Below are 23,448 nucleotides of genomic sequence, written 5' to 3'. Positions count from 1 at the left end.
CAATTGCTAGACTATGGTTTGCAAGTTGAAAGGATTCCTATTTTCTGTGACAACACAAGTGCAATTGCCATCACTGAAAATCCAGTGCAACATTCAAGGACAAAGCATATAGACATCAAGTACCATTTCATAAGGGAACATGTAATGAATGGTACTGTAGAGTTACATTTTGTTCCAAGTGAGAAGCAACTTGCAGATATTTTTACCAAGCCACTGGATGGATCCACCTTTTCTAGGTTGGTAAGTGAGTTAGGTATGCTTAATTACTCTTGAATTTATCTGAATTATCTTGCAAGTTGAAAAGTAGCCAGAAATTTAACTAATTTTTAGTCTTGGATGAAAATTTTGGCTAAGTCAAAATTTGCATCTCGACGGATGACCATTATCCATCGAGTTGAGTCATCCGTCGATATACAAATTGTAAATAAAAATTAATTACTTTTCTGGAGTATTTAAAGCTCGACGGATAACAGCTTATCATCATCCGTCGAAGTGTCTAAATCTTAACCGTTAATTCCCTGAACATTATCCATCGAGTATACTTACAGTTTGTAAGCATTACACGACGGATAATGGGTAGAATTTTTACAGTTTATTTTAAAACGGCTGTTTTAGGCAATTTCTTTTGGGTAATTTACTTCTCTTTATTATTTTTATCCGTTGATTTTGAGTAAAGTATAAAAGCTTATTTCATTCTAATCATTTTCTTTTATCACTCTCAAATTCAACTGTGTTATTTCATTCTCTCTCAAGCAAAAATCCTCTTTCTTTTCAAGCTTTTCTTCTCTAACAATGGCACCCGTAGTAAAGATCATGTCACAGACTAGGTTCATCTATGAGAAGAACAACTTCACTGCTTTGGTCAATAAGGGGATTCAGCAATCTGAAGACTATCATAAGATGATGGACTTCGTGAAAAACTGCAAGTTAAGTTTTGCAATGCTGGAATCACCCACAATTTATTGTGAAGTTGTTGAGGAGATGTGGACAACAGCAATCTACAACTCTACTGACAAAACAATCACTCTGACCATCAAAGGTAATGATTTCTGTATCAATAGTGATGTAATAAAAGCATGTTTCAAGATTCCTGATGATAATGTAACTGCACCACACACTGACACTGATATTGTCAATATGCTCAATTCCATTCATTATGCACTTCCTACTGCAAAACTAAGTGAAATTAGAAGACTAGGTCTTAGGAAGGAATGGAGTTACTTGTGTGATGTAGTAACTAAAGTCTTTTCTGGAAAAATCAGTAATTTTGATTCTGTGAACATTTCCATGCTTAACATGCTATACATGCTAGTTACAGACAAATATTATAATTTCAGTGACCTTGTTGTGTATGAGTTAGGTTTTAAACTAGGTGACTTAGCCAAAAGAGGAAAGAATGTTTACTATGCTAGATTTTTTATGCTTTTGGCTAACCATCTTTGTCAAGAGATTATACTTGAGAACCCTGACAACAAATTAGCTTATTGGGTTCAAGAGAGAAGAATCATTGTAGACTTGAACAGAGCCAACCATCACAGGGATGTGCCAATGTTCTATTTTCCTGTAATGCTGACACCTCAGGTAAGTGAGGTAAGTTCATCCATACCCTCAACCATTCCAATCTCTTCTATTTCTTTGACTTCAGGCATGGCTATGGAAACTGTGGCAATAACCAAACAGTTGCCTACCAAAGCTGCCAAAACAACTGCTATTTCTAAATCCAAATCAAAGAAAACCCCCTCTGGTATCTCTCAAAAGGTACCAGTTGAAAAATCTACCAAAGCCAAAGAGGGGAGTGTGAAGGAGGGTAAGGTAGGTGAGGGAAGGGGTGAACATCAAAGAAGCCCCAAGGATATGGTTGGAGAGTTGAGTGAATCCCAGCCTAGCCACACTGCAGTTTCCCAACAAACTGTAGTGCTTAAAAAGGACAAAAGCTCACTTCTAGCTGCATCCTCCCAAAAGGATGTGGCTATTGAACAAAGCTCTCATCCAAGAGCACAGGCCAAGAGGGTTAGGGACACAAGCTCACACCAAACTTACACTAGAAAGAAGAAATCCAAAACAACTGGGGATGCACAGGGCACACACTTAGTGCAAACTGGTGCTAAAGACACAGTCCATGCACCTTCTCAAATTCAGATTGATGTGGCTCCAATAAATGTGGAGTCACAGCCAAAATCTCTCATAATAGAAGCCACAGAAACACAATACTCACCAACTAACTCACTGGAAGTGGACATGATAAACACTTCAATTCCTGATTCCCCTTCTTTAACTCTGTTGGGGAAGCCAAAATCTAGTGCAAGTGAGCATCATCTTTTAGATGATTTGTTGGCTCACTTGCCAATTCTTTCTGATTCTATTGTGACATCTGTGCCTCAAATAACTTCAATCAACACAGAGTCAACAATAGTTTCTCTTCCCACCTCATTCATTTCTACTCTCTCGATGGATATTGCTCATCCGTCGAGTAGTGATTGTATTCCGACGGATAAGCTTAACAGCAGTTATCCGTCGGATAGCTTTACCACTCACCCGACGGATATCACTTATCCGTCGAGTGTCTCTGCACAACTTCAAACTTCAATAATTTCAAGTGCAGAAGATTTGGTGGTAATACAATCACTCTTAGGACTGAGAGAGGAGAGTGTATTGAGTGAGAGGCTGGGTTGCTCCCAGGAAAAAGGAGAGGAAAAGAGTGAATCTCAGCAATCCATTCATTCAGGATTGGCAAAAGTGAGTGAGAGGAGTCCCACCTTAGTAGGTGAAGGTGAGGGTGTGAGGGTGGGGAGCCAGGGTGAGACCCTGATGCAACAAAAGAGAGAATATGAGAGAAAGGCAGGTACTGGAGAAATAAGGATGGAACCAGCCATTGCTAGTGAGTCAATGATTGTGGATGATGCTGAAAAGGAAAGATAATTTCAGCAACATTACAAAGCTGTAATTGATAACATTTCCTTGGATGCTAACACTTTTACTCACCCTGTTTCAGCCTATCAACTGTTGGCTGCTCAGGGCAATGTGGAGGCAGAGCAGACTTTGAATCTAGTGCACACCACAGAATCTCTTCAAAGAGATAAAGCTACTGTGAACAGAATGCCTTCTCAAGCTGGAGAGCCATCTGAAGAATTTGGAGTAAATTCTAATGATGATGACTCTGGTTCTTTGGATGGAAGCATGAACTTAGGGGAGCTGAAGGCCCAAGTTCTGCTTTAGGTTTACCTGAATGGGCATGGGCAAAGGAATTTACACCGGGGCAATTTGAGGTGTCTTTGGTAAAACAAGTGATAGCTATTCAGCAGGCCCTTCAGGAAGCTTCAGATGCTGGTACCAAGGCTGTTCTTCAAGCTCACCTAGACTCTTTACATTTAATGAAGATCCAACACTCAAGACAGAATCTCAGTGTGGATGAATTGAAAAAGGAGATAGCTGACTTAAAGACATATAACTCTGAGAAGCTGGATTCAATAATGCCATATGGTACCATGCATGATCTATTACTAAGATTAAGGAGAGAATCAGATTCTGACAAGAAGATAGCCAAGATGGAGAACAGAGTTCAGGTTATTGAGAATTCAGTGGCTCTACTTCTTCAAAATCAACAGACTCAAACAAATCTTCTTATGCAACTGGCTAAAGCACAAGGCCTAACTCCTCCACTTGATGATAACAAAAAGGGGGAGAGGGAATCAAGTAAGGGGGAGAAAGGTCCAATTGAGGGGGAGAAACTTCTAGTTCAAATAAGCAAAGTAATTGTACCTTCAATTACTATCTCCAAGCCACCAGTTGCAGATGGTATAGATCTTATAAATGCAGCAGCAACAAATTTAAAAGATGCTGATAAAGGAGAGTTGACTCTGATCAACTGGAAAAAGATTGATGAGGAAATACAGAAAAAGTTTCAATTAGTCAAGGAACCAGATCAGTCAGCCATCTATCACTCTCATGTCAAGCCAATCAATGTGAATGAGATGAGCATGAACTATCTGGAGAAAGGGCAATCTTCCTGCATCAAGACTACAAAGGCTGAGATAATTCTTAAACCAAGGGCAAACTATCCAAAGTTATCTTTGAAGAACCCTATGGATTCTGTGTATGAGACACCCAAGCCTGATGAAAAGAAGCTTATGTCAAGATCTATTCTCCTCTACAAAGATCCAGCTGATTCAGCCTCAAGAAAGAGAATTGTAAAGATATTCAGAAATGGGAAGGAAATTTGTATGGTAGCTGGACATCCACAATTTGCTCATGCAAAGGAAGAAGAAAAAGCCAGATTGAAGCAGGAAAAGAGGCAAGCTGCTTTAGATGCAAAGAAGTCTAAACAAAAGAAAGAACAGTTTGCTATCTTGGCCAAGCTACAGGCTGTGAATTCATCTCAACAAATTCCCTCTCAACCATCTCAAGCTACTGAATCAGAGAAGAAGATTGAAGAACAGAAGAAATCCCCAAAAAAGAAAGAACTGGCTAAAAGAACAAAAAGAAAGTTGGATGTTATTGACAAGGAATTGGAAAATCAATTTCCAAAGGAATCCACTCAAGCTGAAACTCAAGCATCAAAGCCCTCTGTGGTGTTTGAAGACATAAGGGTGGTGGACCCCTACAGGAACATACATGGAGAGCCTATTGTGCCAAAGGATGAGCCAATAGAGTGGGATAAATTACCAATTCCTGACTTCAACTTGCCAATTCTTACTAAGCCAAGAAGGACAAAATCAAGGGCAGTCAAGAAAGTAAAGCTGTCACCTCTCAAATCCAAGTCAGTAGTCAAAGCTCAACCCAAGGTCAATAGGGGAGACTACTTGTACTTGTGTGACATCAAAGAATTCTCAGATCTAAACCTTTATCTGGAGGAACTGGATGAGGTAAGGGCAATTGATGCATACAGAAACCTACCTGAAAGATTGGTGTTCAAGTACAAAGGGGAAGGGAGATTCAGTGGCCTCTTCACAGGATACTTCAAGAAAGCCAAGCTGTGTTGATCAAAGTCTATTCATCCTTCAAGAAAAACTTTGGTTTCAATGTAACTGCAAGAAGATTAGTATTGAAGAAGATTGAAGAGCTAAGGAGTGTTAGAGCCAAAGATGCACTACCCAAAACTCTTATCATCCCATACACAGGGAGAAGAGTGCATCTAAGGCCCTACTGGCTGATGGAATTCATGGATGACAGGGGTGTGAGAAGATTCTTCAGATTAGAAGACCAATTGAGTATCTCTAGCAATGAGACTCTCTTGGAAATGCAAGAAATGTTAGATCTCTCAGAATCTGATGAATTAGAATTCCACAGACAGCTCCAGAATCAAATTGAAGAAAACAACAGAAAGCTTGGAAGAAGATCCAGACCTTCAAGAAACTAGAAAAATCTGCTCAGACTAGAGGAGCATCTTGAACTGACTGTGAGCCAAACCTTCTACATTTTGTTTAAATTGAAGCACTTTCAGTTTTATCTATTTATCCTTAAAGATATATGTTTAGGATGTTTTGTGATCATCAAGTGTCTCTTAATTTATGGCTACAATTCCAGTAGACATAAATTGGGGGAGATTGTTGTGAATATGTTGTGTACTTAATGATCACTTAAACAAAATGTCTAAGTAGATTTTACTTAGTGAAATAATGTAGCACTCGACGGATAAGAGTTTTAGTCCCGACGGATAACTTATTATAGTCCCGACGGATGATTAACTTATTATCCATCGAGTGAGTAGCTTATGTAATAATAAGTTTGTAGCACAGTGTTGTATGCACCTTTGTATAGAATCTGTAGTAGCATATAAGTCATGTTGACTTTAACTAGATATACAGAATAGGTTGATTAACTGTACATAAGCAATGTCTTGTAATTTTGTATAAGTGAAATGAAGTCAAGTGCCAAAATAGCTACCAACGGATGCTTAACAAAGCTTCGACGGATGATCAAATGACTATCAACGGATGTTTAACATAGCAGTCGACGGATGATCAATTAAGTCATCGACGGATGATCTGAAAGTCGACAGATGATCATATCAAGATTCAAACATCAGTTGAACAGTGAAAGCTGACACACAGCCGTTGAGTTGGATACAAGTACACTGTGGAAGCCCATTAACTGGGTAATAGAGGACAAAAAGCAGCAAAGATCAAGACTGTTAGAATTTATATTTGTTCAGTTCTTTTGACTTTGTAATCTTGGTAATATATAAACCAAGAGAGTAGAAAATAGAAATATAACTGAGATAGCTAAGAAACAACAACAGAGAAATCTTTGTAAGCACTATCTTTAGCATTTCCTGTATTCTCAGCAGTTCTATTTTGTAAGCAGCTGTGAGCAATTCTGCACACAGAGTCCTCTCGATATATTATATATATCTCTGGTGGAATTGTTTAAATCCACCAGAAAGTTTTTAAAGACTCTTGTTTTTAATTACTTATGTTTTGATTCATTCAAGTTTATATTCCGCATTGTGCTAATCAAAACATATATATCAATAATCGAGTTGAACATTTTTATTTCAAGAAAAAGGTTCAAGAATTCAATTCAACCCCCCTTCTGTAATTCTTGCTATATTGTTAAGGGACTAACATTACAAATTAATCTTTTTAATGAGGGCGCGCCTAAACACCACCAAGAAGGCGCGCCTAAACATTTTCATTTGTTGGTGCAACTTCAAACATCTGACCAACTATCATCTTTCTTTGTAACATGAGGGTGCGCCTTCACCCCTATAGTATCGTGGGTGCGTCCTTGTGATATAGGCCTTTCCTATTTGTATTATTTTGAGGGCGTGCTTTAGGGCTTCAAGGTATCTTTGACCCATAGAGGGTATGCCCTTAATTTTCTGGGAAAATAGGCTCACCCTATATTTCCTAGATTCTGATATTAATGCTCCAGTTTCATTCAATCAACCTGCACCGAATTCTGGGCCTAACAACCTGCACTTATTCCCTATAGTCTTATTTCATGAGGACTCCAAATTATAGACCATACAGAAAGTTCATGAGATGATAAGTTGACGAAATTAATTTATATCAATACAAGTAGAAGCACTACTAGTAAGCTATCAATAGGCAATCTAAAATTACAATAACCACCCAGATTATAGAAAAATGATAACTAATCATCAAAATCAAATGTATGGACATTTATGCAGAATAAAACATTAACATTAAATGTTCTTTTTATATCTACATGGACATAGGATAAAATTACCCTACTACTAAACAATCTGGTGAGAAAAGCCAAGTAATATCTAACATTACAAAGCACCATACCTTTTAAGTAGAAGATTTGGTCAGAACAAGCCTCTTTACCAGCTAAATAAGAGTAAGGTCTTCGGTCCGGTGATATGTACATGATCCTGGTTCTGTTAAGAAGACAACAGATCCAGCTGATTCAACCATTACAACGTATCCTACTGTACTGTCTAGCTTTATAATTATAAAACACTGTAATAATTGATGGCTTGCCTTACAACTGAAAAACAAAAATTTAAAACATCTATATATACAACATGACAAAGTCTCGTGCAAAGGTTAGAAAATATTACAAACCCAAAGTTACAAACAACGAATTAAGTTGCAAAATCTCTTAGTCTAAAAGAATTAAATAATTTAAGTTAGCGTTTGAAAACATTGATTTCATTTCAAATTCAGAATTCAATTCTAGAATTTGAAATCCAGAATTTCAACTCCATATCTTTTGTTTGGAAAATCAAGAAATTGAATTTCAAAACTTTGTTTTTGGCATTTTTCTAAAACTTGAAATATATATATATTTTTTAGTTTTTTCGGAGAATTGAAATATTAATTTTAATTATATATATTTCAGGATAAATTGTCGAAAAACAATCCTTGAAAAAAATCCGAAAATCTTCTTGGTGAAAGAGTTCCCGTGAAACATTTCCACGAAAATTTTTCGTTCTAGAAAATTCTCCCGATAAACATTTTCATCGAGAAAAAATTTTCACGAAAAATTTTACATGTATTTTGCTAGTATTTCAAATTTTAATTTTAAAACTTGTTCTTTAATTGTGTTTGATTTGAAAAAAATTCCAAATCTAAATTGTTGGTACTTGTCAAAGAGATGATTTGATCAAATTCAGGATTTGAAATGAAATCCATATATCCAAACGAGACATTAATTTAATTGGTTGATTAAAATAAATAGTTATAAAAGTGCTCCGAAGATCCCTATGATAGTAAAATAATGTTTCCAGTTTTGCAGATTCGCAACAATCCATAATTTGTTTGTGTTGTATAATTTGTATTTAATGAATAAATATAAACAGGGTAGTCAGTGTAAGTTTGAAATGAAACGATTAAGAATGTCGCTAGTATGTTTACAAATAAAAAGCTAAAAATTAACATATATGTTGAATATAGTGTTGATCAAAAAATTTAAATTTTATTTAAATAAACTATATGTACTGGTCTATATTATTACTGAGTTCACTACTAACTTACAATTAAATTACACAATTTTAAAAGATAAAAAATGCATAACTAAAGTAAGAATGACTTGCAATTATTATATACAATAATATAAAATTTACAATACTATTAATATAAAAGTTGATTTTAACTAAAAATGTTAGTTTTTGAAAATTCAATGTATGTATATATGGAAAAATGTTAGTTTTTTTATTTACATTATTGTTAACAAAGTAAGATTAAGTTGTATGTTAAGTTGCATGTGTATGTCACCATGTAACTTATCGTATTTTACATTTCTTACTAAATTACGTTGGTTTCAATTATTTATATGCTAAATATTTGATTTATGTACATATATAATCATTATTAACATGTAGTGAGTCAATTGATTACTTAAATAACATGCATCTATAATTATTCAAAAATTAAAATTATGTAATAAATAAATTGCGATAATTTATATATGGTATTAACATTATCACTGACAAATAATCCATATCTATTTTTTACGCAATCGGGTATCAATCATGGTTGTAACATAAAAATAAATTATATATTGTAAAGACTTATAATTGATATTCATGATTTTTTTCAATAATTCGAAGGAAAAATTGTAATTATATCATTATTTAAACCGCTTTTAAATTTCATTCATTACGACTCTAATATTTTTTCATATAATAATTCGATAACATTGTATACTATTATTCTAAAATTAAATATTTTTCAATTCGATAAAATTTTATAAATATCAGTTGACCAGGATAATTCTTTCAAATTATTGAACAATATATATATTTTCTTTAAATAATATAGAATGTATTGAATCAAATGCATAGTATATATATATAACTTTTAATAGAATAATTCAAAATATTAAAATAATTCAAAATATTTGTATAGTATTATCTTAATCAATGAATATTACTTATTTGAAAGAATTCTTTTTAAAAAGCTAGTTTTAAAGTGAAAAATGAAAAATAAATCAATTTTATATATCATCGTAGTTTTAACAAATCTCGTGAGATCTCGTATCAAATTTATCTAATTTTTAAAATCGGGTCAAGTCCCAAAAATAATAATGCGCTACCAGTGAAGTTAGTAATTTTAATACAAATAATTAATCGACTTGATCATATAAACACCTCAAACACATTAATTTATATTAACATAATATATTAAAAAATTTCACATTATTGATAAGATATTCTCGCCGAGTTTTTAATTTAAATTTACTAAACATAGAATGTGACGATGTTTTTTTGAGTATTTTTGAATAATGACCAAGTTCTAATTTAAAATTCGAAATAAACTAAAATGAATTGACTCATTATAATTCGAACTTATGTAAATATGTATGTAATATCCCGTAATTTTTAGAATTCGATCAATAATAGAATAATAGAAAAAAATATATTAAAATTAGAAAAGGACTAGGATTTAAAATTGGATTAGACTAATGGGCCTAAAATTTGGATCCAATTCTATTATGGATAACTTGTAGATAAAGATATAGGGTTTGGTATCGTTATAAATACACCATATTCGTCTTCCTCGTTTTTAATATAAAAATTCGTAGGGCTCTTCTCAGCAAAAATCAGCTGTCTTGTAAAATTCGTAGAAAATTCATCGTAATTTAGAATTCAGTGATTCTGGACTTTTCGGAAAGGTCTTTTCGTTCTCTACAACTTTGCTGTTTCATGTTTTCCAAGAAATCGTCGTTTAGAGGGTCAAAATCGTGTAGTTTCAGATCTGGTCAGGCTTTGGGGTAAGTACTTTTTGACTTACTTTTATTTTCGAAAAAATTTTGATACTCTGATTTTTGAATTTCGTATAAGATATAAGAATTCTGTTTCGAACTGTATAAGATATAAGATACGAGAATCTTTTGAAACCCAGTCTCTACGTTTTCGAACCCGTTCGTAATTTACGCTATAGTTCTGGAACTAGCCTTAGATACCCTTAGTAGGCGCACAAGTTTGCAACTTTAGATACCTATTAAGGGCGCGTAATTATTGAACTTTAGATGCCGACCACTAGCAAAGTGTGGTATATGAGAATAAGAATAAGAATTAGATGTCGGCTACTTGCAAAGTGTGGCCGTAGATTAAGACTGTGGTATTTATAAGAATTATCGTTTCGTTATGTTTTACTCTGTTCTGATATATTATAAAAATCTGATCTCTTCTGTTTTAAATTCTGAATTTTAAAATATAAAACTTTGGGTTGGATTTATTTTAGAAATTGTTTTTACAAAATTATTATCGTTTTGAGAAAATTTGTTTTATTAAAAACACCCATTGTCTTCCGGTTAAATAGTTAGTCAATTTGTACTTGCTGGGCTTTGTAGCTCACCCCTTTTATATTTCAGGTTTCGTATAAGATTCGAGTTGAAAATCATTGGAGTTCGAGGACTTAGGATTGGAGTATATTAAATTTTGGGCTTCCGTTAGCTGCGCTTTTGTAATAGACACCTTTGTAATAGATTTTCGTATTAGTAAATTGTATTTTATTTTAGTTTTGGTTTAGAATTAATGGTCAGGAAGTGCGGGTCGTTATAGTTGGTATCAAGAGCAGGCTGTTCTTCGGTGTGTGTTAGTTATGGGACTAGTACATTCCCTAGGATTCGATCTTGTGGACCATAGTTTAAGTTTGTCCTATAGGAGATTAGCGAGAGTAGACGTATAGGTTTGTTATGAATTTGGGGACCAAATTCTTTTTAAGGAGGGTAGTATGTAATATCCCGTAATTTTTAGAATTCGATCAATAATAGAATAATAGAAAAAAATATATTAAAATTAGAAAAGGACTAGGATTTAAAATTGGATTAGACTAATGGGCCTAAAATTTGGATCCAATTCTATTATGGATAACTTGTAGATAAAGATATAGGGTTTGGTATCGTTATAAATACACCATATTCGTCTTCCTCGTTTTTAATATAAAAATTCGTAGGGCTCTTCTCAGCAAAAATCAGCTGTCTTGTAAAATTCGTAGAAAATTCATCGTAATTTAGAATTCAGTGATTCTGGACTTTTCGGAAAGGTCTTTTCGTTCTCTACAACTTTGCTGTTTCATGTTTTCCAAGAAATCGTCGTTTAGAGGGTCAAAATCGTGTAGTTTCAGATCTGGTCAGGCTTTGGGGTAAGTACTTTTTGACTTACTTTTATTTTCGAAAAAATTTTGATACTCTGATTTTTGAATTTCGTATAAGATATAAGAATTCTGTTTCGAACTGTATAAGATATAAGATACGAGAATCTTTTGAAACCCAGTCTCTACGTTTTCGAACCCGTTCGTAATTTACGCTATAGTTCTGGAACTAGCCTTAGATACCCTTAGTAGGCGCACAAGTTTGCAACTTTAGATACCTATTAAGGGCGCGTAATTATTGAACTTTAGATGCCGACCACTGGCAAAGTGTGGTATATGAGAATAAGAATAAGAATTAGATGTCGGCTACTTGCAAAGTGTGGCCGTAGATTAAGACTATGGTATTTATAAGAATTATCGTTTCGTTATGTTTTACTCTGTTCTGATATATTATAAAAATCTGATCTCTTCTGTTTTAAATTCTGAATTTTAAAATATAAAACTTTGGGTTGGATTTATTTTAGAAATTGTTTTTACAAAATTATTATCGTTTTGAGAAAATTTGTTTTATTAAAAACACCCATTGTCTTCCGGTTAAATAGTTAGTCAATTTGTACTTGCTGGGCTTTGTAGCTCACCCCTTTTATATTTCAGGTTTCGTATAAGATTCGAGTTGAAAATCATTGGAGTTCGAGGACTTAGGATTGGAGTATATTAAATTTTGGGCTTCCGTTAGCTGCGCTTTTGTAATAGACACCTTTGTAATAGATTTTCGTATTAGTAAATTGTATTTTATTTTAGTTTTGGTTTAGAATTAATGGTCAGGAAGTGCGGGTCGTTATAGTTGGTATCAAGAGCAGGCTGTTCTTCGGTGTGTGTTAGTTATGGGACTAGTACATTCCCTAGGATTCGATCTTGTGGACCATAGTTTAAGTTTGTCCTATAGGAGATTAGCGAGAGTAGACGTATAGGTTTGTTATGAATTTGGGGACCAAATTCTTTTTAAGGAGGGTAGTATGTAATATCCCGTAATTTTTAGAATTCGATCAATAATAGAATAATAGAAAAAAATATATTAAAATTAGAAAAGGACTAGGATTTAAAATTGGATTAGACTAATGGGCCTAAAATTTGGATCCAATTCTATTATGGATAACTTGTAGATAAAGATATAGGGTTTGGTATCGTTATAAATACACCATATTCGTCTTCCTCGTTTTTAATATAAAAATTCGTAGGGCTCTTCTCAGCAAAAATCAGCTGTCTTGTAAAATTCGTAGAAAATTCATCGTAATTTAGAATTCAGTGATTCTGGACTTTTCGGAAAGGTCTTTTCGTTCTCTACAACTTTGCTGTTTCATGTTTTCCAAGAAATCGTCGTTTAGAGGGTCAAAATCGTGTAGTTTCAGATCTGGTCAGGCTTTGGGGTAAGTACTTTTTGACTTACTTTTATTTTCGAAAAAATTTTGATACTCTGATTTTTGAATTTCGTATAAGATATAAGAATTCTGTTTCGAACTGTATAAGATATAAGATACGAGAATCTTTTGAAACCCAGTCTCTACGTTTTCGAACCCGTTCGTAATTTACGCTATAGTTCTGGAACTAGCCTTAGATACCCTTAGTAGGCGCACAAGTTTGCAACTTTAGATACCTATTAAGGGCGCGTAATTATTGAACTTTAGATGCCGACCACTGGCAAAGTGTGGTATATGAGAATAAGAATAAGAATTAGATGTCGGCTACTTGCAAAGTGTGGCCGTAGATTAAGACTATGGTATTTATAAGAATTATCGTTTCGTTATGTTTTACTCTGTTCTGATATATTATAAAAATCTGATCTCTTCTGTTTTAAATTCTGAATTTTAAAATATAAAACTTTGGGTTGGATTTATTTTAGAAATTGTTTTTACAAAATTATTATCGTTTTGAGAAAATTTGTTTTATTAAAAACACCCATTGTCTTCCGGTTAAATAGTTAGTCAATTTGTACTTGCTGGGCTTTGTAGCTCACCCCTTTTATATTTCAGGTTTCGTATAAGATTCGAGTTGAAAATCATTGGAGTTCGAGGACTTAGGATTGGAGTATATTAAATTTTGGGCTTCCGTTAGCTGCGCTTTTGTAATAGACACCTTTGTAATAGATTTTCGTATTAGTAAATTGTATTTTATTTTAGTTTTGGTTTAGAATTAATGGTCAGGAAGTGCGGGTCGTTATAGTTGGTATCAAGAGCAGGCTGTTCTTCGGTGTGTGTTAGTTATGGGACTAGTACATTCCCTAGGATTCGATCTTGTGGACCATAGTTTAAGTTTGTCCTATAGGAGATTAGCGAGAGTAGACGTATAGGTTTGTTATGAATTTGGGGACCAAATTCTTTTTAAGGAGGGTAGTATGTAATATCCCGTAATTTTTAGAATTCGATCAATAATAGAATAATAGAAAAAAATATATTAAAATTAGAAAAGGACTAGGATTTAAAATTGGATTAGACTAATGGGCCTAAAATTTGGATCCAATTCTATTATGGATAACTTGTAGATAAAGATATAGGGTTTGGTATCGTTATAAATACACCATATTCGTCTTCCTCGTTTTTAATATAAAAATTCGTAGGGCTCTTCTCAGCAAAAATCAGCTGTCTTGTAAAATTCGTAGAAAATTCATCGTAATTTAGAATTCAGTGATTCTGGACTTTTCGGAAAGGTCTTTTCGTTCTCTACAACTTTGCTGTTTCATGTTTTCCAAGAAATCGTCGTTTAGAGGGTCAAAATCGTGTAGTTTCAGATCTGGTCAGGCTTTGGGGTAAGTACTTTTTGACTTACTTTTATTTTCGAAAAAATTTTGATACTCTGATTTTTGAATTTCGTATAAGATATAAGAATTCTGTTTCGAACTGTATAAGATATAAGATACGAGAATCTTTTGAAACCCAGTCTCTACGTTTTCGAACCCGTTCGTAATTTACGCTATAGTTCTGGAACTAGCCTTAGATACCCTTAGTAGGCGCACAAGTTTGCAACTTTAGATACCTATTAAGGGCGCGTAATTATTGAACTTTAGATGCCGACCACTGGCAAAGTGTGGTATATGAGAATAAGAATAAGAATTAGATGTCGGCTACTTGCAAAGTGTGGCCGTAGATTAAGACTGTGGTATTTATAAGAATTATCGTTTCGTTATGTTTTACTCTGTTCTGATATATTATAAAAATCTGATCTCTTCTGTTTTAAATTCTGAATTTTAAAATATAAAACTTTGGGTTGGATTTATTTTAGAAATTGTTTTTACAAAATTATTATCGTTTTGAGAAAATTTGTTTTATTAAAAACACCCATTGTCTTCCGGTTAAATAGTTAGTCAATTTGTACTTGCTGGGCTTTGTAGCTCACCCCTTTTATATTTCAGGTTTCGTATAAGATTCGAGTTGAAAATCATTGGAGTTCGAGGACTTAGGATTGGAGTATATTAAATTTTGGGCTTCCGTTAGCTGCGCTTTTGTAATAGACACCTTTGTAATAGATTTTCGTATTAGTAAATTGTATTTTATTTTAGTTTTGGTTTAGAATCAATGGTCAGGAAGTGCGGGTCGTTATAATGTAATACCAATATAGATTATTTATATACAAGTGATTCTATTTTCAATATTTTCTTTAAAAATTATATATGTACATCTTAATTATTTTTTATAATAAAAAATATGTTAAAAATATATGAGATATATTTTCAAATTAAAAAATGATTAATAAATAAGATAATAATCCATTATATATTATGCCTAACTTTATATCTGAAAAATTCAATTCTTTAAAATTAAATGTACAAATATTCAAGTAATTATCTCTTTTTCGCGGAATTCAAGTAACTATTAAGTTAAATAAAATATTAATTTAGTATACTTATATATTATGTGTATCATAAAAAGTAAATGTGATAATATAGTATAGCGGTACGAGGTTGTATATGTGAATGAAATATCACTTTCGATCCCTCATTTAATTGAGACATTTTAATCTGATAAATTTAAAAATCTTAAAGTAGGAAGGTGAAGTGGGCATTCTTTTGCGAAACATTGGATTAAACACTTTGACTGATTAATATTTCATATTTAATTTGTATTTATTTTTTGGAACCAGCTTCGTTAGTTAACTAGTAACAACCGAGACAGAGGAAAGATCTGGTAGAAATTAAGAATAAGCCTGGTAGCAAAACAAAGACCCGGTGCCTGCCGACGTACGTGAACTGTAATTAATTGAGCTGCATGTTTTCTCATCTCTAAACACACAAGCCTTCCAAATGTTTAGTAAGATTCCTTGGTGATGGTGGAACCAGAACTACAAAACTGCCGGGGGCGAAAATGAAAAATCATAAATAGTTTCGTGCTAGACGTGGCTTAACAAACAAATTCTACTGAATTTTACCTAAAAATTAAGATTGGGAAAAAAATCTACTAAAATTTTGTATTTAGCCGGGTTTTGAGTATAGATTGCCACCCCACTAGTTCCGCCCTTTTGGTGCTGCTAAACTCAAATGTCATTAATTCTCCTTACTAATTTATAAAATTTTATTATTAGAACTTAGAAGTGCTCTCTCGTGTCCAGTTCTTCATATGTAATGTAACTACGAACTTTGCTATCTGTCTTTGCATATTTGTTCCAACAGGTAAACAAAAGGTCATTTAGCTGCACCTACTTAAAACTTTAAAACAGTTTTACATAAATTATATCCTCATTATCTAGATATCGTGACATTAGGGCCAAACTGGTAGCTTATTGAATTTGCATACAACTTTAATAATATAGTATACAGGGGCCTGTATTGTTGCTTATTGGATCTATTTATACAGCTATAACATACAGATTTCAGCCACATGCGAACTTACTACTATGAATTCTCTGTTTTCTCAGCAGGGGTCAGACTTTAGAAAGGTGTCTCTAGAGTTAATCAAGCTGTGCAGAGCTTCTCTAGTGTTGATGCGTCCATCAGGTGAATCTTTGGTGCATGATAGCCCCACTCTGATGACATTTATCAGACAACTATTTTGTGCTTCTAGGTTTAAGCTTTGCTTCTCGTTATCTAAATTAAGAACTTGCGACTCTTTCTCTAAAATTTTTGCTTCAACCCATCTTACTAGATTTAATTCTCCACAAAAGCACTCTTGCAAAGGGCTCATTCCTGTAAAGAGTTCCAGTAACATCACGCCATAGCTGTAAACATCTCCAGCAGTTGAAGATTTCTCACATATACCGTACTCTGCAAAATCTTATACTGATTAGTGAAATTATTTATATATTGTGCATTTTAAAAATTGAAACAAGCTATTCAGATATATAACCTGGTGGTATGTAACCGATGGAACCCTTTACAACAAATGTTGAGCTAACAGAAACTTGATTGCTCATTCTCTCTTGCAAGAGCCTAGCTAGGCCAAAATCTCCTACTTTTGCTGTCATTTCTTCATCCAAAAGAATGTTGTCCGGTTTGAGATCACAGTGTACTATCGCAACTTCACAATCATGGTGGAGGTAATTCAGAGCACTGGCAACATCTATTGCAATATTCAGTTTTTCAAGAAAAGAAAGACATGTGCCATCCTGGTGCTTTTTTTAACCCGAAATCCAGTCTGCTAAGCTTCCATTACTGAGAAATTCATAAACTAGAGCAAGAAAATCCATGTTTCTCGTATCCAAGCTTGAGCATGATGTGATTAGCTTCACAAGATTACGGTGTCTTATATTCTTCAAAGCCCTGCACTCAGAGACAAAGCTCTTCCAATATCCAGAAGTTTTAGTATCAAGAACCTTCACGGCAACTTGTATATTTCTCTTAAGATATCCTTTGTATACAGTCCCAAAGCTTCCACAACCAATTAAATTTTCCTGGTCAAAATCTCTTGTTGCTTCTCGGAGCTCATGGTATGAAATCATTTCAGGCTTCCCATCGTGAAATTGAGGACATTTGGCATTGACCTTAGTTTCTCTTCTCCTTGATACCATAAACATCACAACCAGAAAACAAACTACTGTAGTTGCTAAGATAGGTAGGATTACCTTGAATATAATTTGTCTTCTGTTATTTAGAGAGTTTTCACATCCTGACTGCAGGCAAAGATTCTGATTTCCTTCTAAATGTACATTAGACATATTTCCAAATACCCCCAGGCTAGGAATTTTCCCTTCTAAATCATTTAAGGATAGGTTCAAATATTGAAGAGCTTCTAGTTTCTGTATGTCAGGAGGAATAGATCCAGAAAGTTGGTTTGAAGAGAGGTCTAGGACTTCCAGTCCTTTCACTTCTCCAAAAGCAATCGGAATAGGGCCTGAAAAATTATTGCTAGCCATAAATAGCTGTTCCAAGCTCTTACAGCTTTCAAAAGATTTGGGAATGACACCAGATAGGCGGTTGCCTGTAAGGTCAATGGCAACAACTTTTTCTAGAACCCCAACTTGAGGCAATGGCCCATCCAAGAAGTTCTTGGACAGATTTAAGATAATACTCAAACTTGGTAGATTTAAAACCTCTTGCGGTATGCTTCCATTGAGTTTGTTGTTCGATAAGTCTAGTGAAAGCAGACTTTGGAAGTTCTGAAAACTAGTTGGTATTTCACCAAAAATTTCATTTCCTGATAAATCAATCTTGTTTAGCTTTCTGAGATTGCCGAGGGAACTTGGAATAATACTAGAGATTTTGTTCCTTGCCAAACCAAGATATTGCAGTTCTTGTAATTGGCTTATGGCTTCTGGGATTTTTCCGGAAATAGAATTGTCACTTAAATCTAGCAATGACAAGTTCTTAAGAAGGCCGATCATTTCCGGTATTTCTCCGTGAATACGATTTTTCCTGATGTACATTTTTGAAAGCACCTTGGAAAGATTGCCAATTGATTCAGGAAGAACACCTTCAAAAGCATTACCATCAATTGCTAGGAAATTGAGACAAGTGCTGTTTGCTAAAGAAGTGATGAACGAAAGATCATCATCAGGATTATGAATCTTGTTGAACCCAATGTTGTACATCTGCAGGAATGGGAGATTTCCCAAACCTGGTGGCACTGTTCCCACAAGAAGGTTATGCGCCATGCGAATAACTTGTATATCAGTGAGGTTGTGCAAAGACCCTGGAATTCTTCCGGTGAAATTATTGAAGCAGAAGTTGAAGATTAGAAGATTTGGAAGTTTAATCCCAATATCGTATGGAATTTCACCAGAGAGTATGTTTGAAGCAACTGCCAGGTTGATTAAAGAAGACATGTTGTAAATTGCTGGAGGAACGGTCCCAGTAAGTCCGTTTATGGTGAGATCAAAAACTTTCAGGTTTTTAAGATTACCCAACTCGCCAGGTATTTTTCCAGTAAGGCCATTGGTACCCATGTTCAAAACAGTAAGCGAAGAAAGATTGGACAATGAGGGTGGAATTTTACCCCAAAAGTCATTCTGTCCAAGCTTCAAAACCTCGAGCTTGCTTAGATGAGCGAATTCTTGAGGTATATCGCCTGTAATCTTATTAGCCTTCAAGTCAAGGCTCTGGAGCTGAGTTAACTTGCTTATATTGAGTGGTATCCTGCCGTCCAAGTTATTCGAGCTTAGATTCAAGAATCGTAAATGATAAAGTTTACCAATTTCGGGTGGTATGGCTCCTCTGAGCTTGTTGTTACTAAGGTCAAGGGAGCGAAGGAAAGAGAGATTGGTGATGTGGGGGCTAATGGTTCCTTCCATTCCGAATCCCGAAAGGTTCAGAGAAATGACTCTTTGGGAAGAGCCAGAGCCATTGCATGTGACCCCAGTCCAGTTGCATGGAGAGGCATTTTGGATATCCCAGGAAGACAATAAATTTGGATCCTCTGGACTGTTTGACTTGGATTTGAACGAAATTAACGCATCTTTGTCTACAAGGTTTCTAGGAACAGATGATGACTTCACAGAACAACAGAGAATAGTAATGAAAAATACTACGAGATGCATTATAGTGGAAATTATAAGACACTCTTGTGCTTCTTTTTTGTGTGTGTCTGACTGTCTGATACTCAGATTGCATGCATTACTTCGGTGATTTATAGTATAAGGAAAGCATTGTAATCTTACTAAGTGACAAGATTTAGACTGTGATTTGTCTATAAATTCAACACCAGTAGTTTCATACATACGTGATTATATTAAAATGCTGAAAGCTTCAACTGCCAGAATCCATAATCTAGCATCAACCTTAGCCACCCAATTAGAGCTCTTCACTAACCGAACTCCTTACAACAAACTCGAGTTGAGTTCAGCTCAGTTTGTTAAGGGTTCAAGTTCGAACTCAAACACAAAAATGTGTTTCTTAAGCAAACGAGTTTGAGCAATATTTTTGCCATGTTGAGCGCTAGCTCAGCTAGAAATTGGCTCGACTTCAGATTTGGCTAGAAAAAATTCAAAAAAATAATATATTATATATTGGATTATTATGAATATTATTCAGATTTTTTATAAATATTTCTCAATTGTTCAACGGTATGAATATAGCGATCTGAAAAAAAATTAGATAACAATAAAATTATTTAGTTTGATATTTTAATAATTAACAGATTTTTAATACTACTTGTAACTATTGTTTATTCCCATATTGGTATTTCAATTTTTTTTTAAATTATTTTTGAATGATCCAACCGTAAGGATGTTAATATCTATATATTTTAGTGATATGGAAATAATAAATTAATTGGTGTGATGTTTTAACCGTCAACCAGTTTTTGACTAGTATTTCTAACTGGTGTTTAGTCTCATATTGATATTTCAATTTTTACATATATTTATGAATGATTCAACCATACAAATGTCATTATCTATAAATTTTAGTGATATGACAAAATATTTAGAAAAGATAAATTTATTTTGTTTGTTATTGTAACAGTCAACCAATTATTTGAATAATGTTTCTAACTAATACTTAGTCCCAAATTTTATTTTATTTTTTTTAAAATTTTTTTATTTATGAATTATCCAACCGTACGGATGTCAAGATATATATATTTTAGTGATATAACAAAAATTTTAGAAAAAGATAAATGTATTTGGTTTGCTATTTTAACAGTCAACCAGTAGTTTGACTAATACTTTTTAGTATTGTTTAGTCTCATAGTAATGTTCAATTTTTTAAAAATATTTATAAATGAACCCACCATACGGCAAGGAAGATCTGTACATTTTTGTGATATGAAAAAATTCAACAAAAAATAAATTTATTTTGTTTGTTGATATGGTTGAATAGTAATTCTAACTACTCTGCAAGGGTTGACTCAGTTGGTTAAAAAGATTACAGGTTCGAATCCCAGAATTTATGATTATTTGGTTACAGGTTCGAATTTCACGGGAGGAGAATTTATGATTATATATTTAAGTGATATGAAAAATAAATTAAAAAAAGAAATGCATTTTGATTTGGTATTTTAATACTTAACCAATAATTTGACTAATATTTCTTATTAGTGTTTTGTTCCATATAAATATTTTGTTATTTTAAAAATATCTATGAATGATCAAATTTGTTTAAGTTTTTTTTTTTTTTTAAAAACTAAGAATAAGAAAGTAAGGACAATTATTATTTAGTACGGCTAAAACAATAGTCTACATGCGTATATCAAGTCCAGGGAACTTTCGGCGAAGGGAATGTAATAATGTACATCATATAATTTGTTTACTTTCAAATAATTTTATGTTTAATACACATATAAAAACTTCGCATTTAAAGCTAAAATTATTAATTTAGCAAAAAAAAGCTACAATTATTAATATCTTTCTTTTCATGAATCATAATACTAATTATATATCTTATTCTTTAAAATTTTAAAATTATTAATTATAATTACGCTGTTAGAGTACTTTGAAAAGTGAATTAAAATCTTGAAGTTAATTCCAAGATATTCACAGATCACAGAAAGATTATTATGGGGACAAATAAATTAAATCAATTATTGTTAAATATTATAACGTAGTGTTTCTATGTTTCGTTTATTATTAGGAAATAAGGGAATTAGGTAGTTAATGTAATACAGCAAGACTACCCCATAAAACTTTTAGAAAAAAAAGTCAATTATTAACTATTACAGAAAAAGAGGATGTAAACGATAGAATAATTCAAATCGTAATGGTTTTTCTAATCTTCAACCTCTAACACCCCAAATTTCCAGAGTAGAAAATCTTGCCCAGGTAGAAAGAAGTGCCAAAAACCATTTTTTCTATCGCTGGAGTAAAACGATGAAAGTTTCAACGCAACTTGAAAGGCAAGCCAAGGAACTTGGAAAAGCGATCCTACCAATGGACGGAGGAGCCCAACACTCAAGTTCAAATCGTTCGACTTGGTAATGAAAATGTTGAAAAATGCGGATATCCAGTCCAACGTCATTTTGAACCTCATTTTGAATGGATGAATGTTATGGCACGTTACCAGTGTTAACTTACGGGTGTTAATCTCGTTCCATATATATTTGATCCTAAGCCTCAGATTTTGAATTTACTCAACTCGAAATTCTAAATTTAAATTTGAATTTAGATTTTAATGTACCAAATCGATACTTGATCCGAAATCAGAAACTCAATTCAAATCCGATTCAAAACCGAAACCCGATACGTATCCAATATTTTTATAATATATTATATATGATACTTTAGATTTAAGTAAGACATATAATTTACATATTTTTATTTTATTATATTAATAGTAATTGATCAATGTCATTAACACTTATTTAATGAACTATAACTTTTTTTTTAATATCAACTTTTATTATTTAAGATGTAATACTAAAGATTATGCTATTAACATATCTTAGATTTTACTCGACATGAATTTGTGCCGTATAATGCTTTTGACTACTTAATAATTTATTTATTTTAATTTTAGTTATTATGTAAATGTTGATAATAATGTTTCAATGTATAAATGATATTAAATTTGAATGCATTATTCGTAATTTTGAATACTTAAAAATACCCGATTCGATCCGAAATCCGACAGATTTGGATTTGGATAACCCGAAAGTATTTGAATTTGGATTTTGATTTAAATTTAACGATACTTGATCTGAACCCGACCCGTTGCCATCCCTAATGACACTGTGCTCTCTTCCGTGATAGCTTTTTGGTGCACTTTGAATTCCTCAAACTACTTAAGCAGTGAATGGGATATGATAATATAAAGCTAATCGCTAAATATTAGCTAAATAGTAGGAAATGTTATTATAAATTCTTAATAACCACTTAAAATGGAAAATGGGTTTCGAGTGGTTTATATTGCAGAACAATATGGTAATGTTTAAATATGTTAGTGAGATATTGCGCCATCTCCTAGTTCGCGCAAAAAACACACTAATCACCAACAAATTAACATGTCAATGCTCTTCGAACTTTGGACAAGAAACAAAGTATGGGCTGAACAAGTACATTCAATGCCACACAATATAAGAAACAAAGTGATTGCTAAGCCTCATGAATTTGACCGAATAAAGTCAGAGGTTAAAATCAGAAGTTTGAATAAAAAGTCGATTTAATCAATAAACGTACCCATTTGATCCGTTCGAAGGCTCCTTTGGGCCCACTTTTGAGAGAAGCTTTTTGACTTTATCCATGTCAAATGAAATTGACCGTCTAATCGGACCGGTTCATCCGACCGCTGTAAACTGACTATTAGTCATTCGGTTTTAGGTTGCACTTAATGCTACCAACCAACTATCAATATTGCACGTTACTTGGGGAGGCAATATTACTTTAACAAAACTGACTGTAATGGTCGGATTTGAACCTGTAATTAATATTTTCTCACATTTTTTTTCTCTTTTATTCTTCATTTATTTCTTGAGTTAAGAGGGGGAGAAAAGCAGGTGAAAAGTGAAATTTTTTAAGATAAAAATTAAAGAGGATCTGAAAATCATTGATTATAAGTTTAAAATATTTGCTCAATGTTTAAATATAT

The 23,448-nt window shown here is 33.2% G+C and overlaps 1 pseudogene; it reads right to left on the bottom strand.

The window, feature by feature from the left end:
- Positions 1–16,184: 16,184 nt before the first annotated feature.
- On the bottom strand, positions 16,185–19,576 carry LOC141676618 (uncharacterized; annotated as a pseudogene).
- Between the last annotated feature and the right edge of the window lie 3,872 nt (positions 19,577–23,448).

Source organism: Apium graveolens, chromosome 8 (genome assembly GCF_009905375.1).
Source record: "Apium graveolens cultivar Ventura chromosome 8, ASM990537v1, whole genome shotgun sequence".
NCBI lineage: Eukaryota > Viridiplantae > Streptophyta > Magnoliopsida > Apiales > Apiaceae > Apium > Apium graveolens.
Note: the sequence above shows the minus strand (reverse complement) of the source record. Positions and strands in the feature narration are given on the sequence as shown.